Here is a 389-nt window from a genome sequence, read left to right on the forward strand (position 1 = left end):
CCCGGCATACATATATAGATATATATCTATATCTGTATATTACACCAACTAGTTTCTCTAAAGTACGTATGATTTTCTTCATTATTTTTAAAGGCTTTTTTATCATGCAGGAATTACATGTTGCATTTGTATCTAACCATAAATGGAGAAAAACTGCAGCAATCTCCTGCCAGGCATATTTTTCCTCTGCATATTGAGTGTGCCTCATGTTCTAAATTTTGCTTTCGAGGAGGGCATTGCACACAGTGAATTCTTGCCTGCATGCTTTCACCTCCTCCCACATACTCTCTCACAGTGAGTGAGTAGGATGTGTTGCTCTCCCTCTGTACTGCACCACCACCTGAATACATCAGGCATTTGAAGAGTGCATTCTATCGCTGTGAAGAAGG

The sequence above is a fragment of the Maylandia zebra genome, linkage group LG13, assembly GCF_041146795.1.
Source record: "Maylandia zebra isolate NMK-2024a linkage group LG13, Mzebra_GT3a, whole genome shotgun sequence".
Classification (NCBI taxonomy): Eukaryota; Metazoa; Chordata; class Actinopteri; order Cichliformes; family Cichlidae; genus Maylandia; species Maylandia zebra.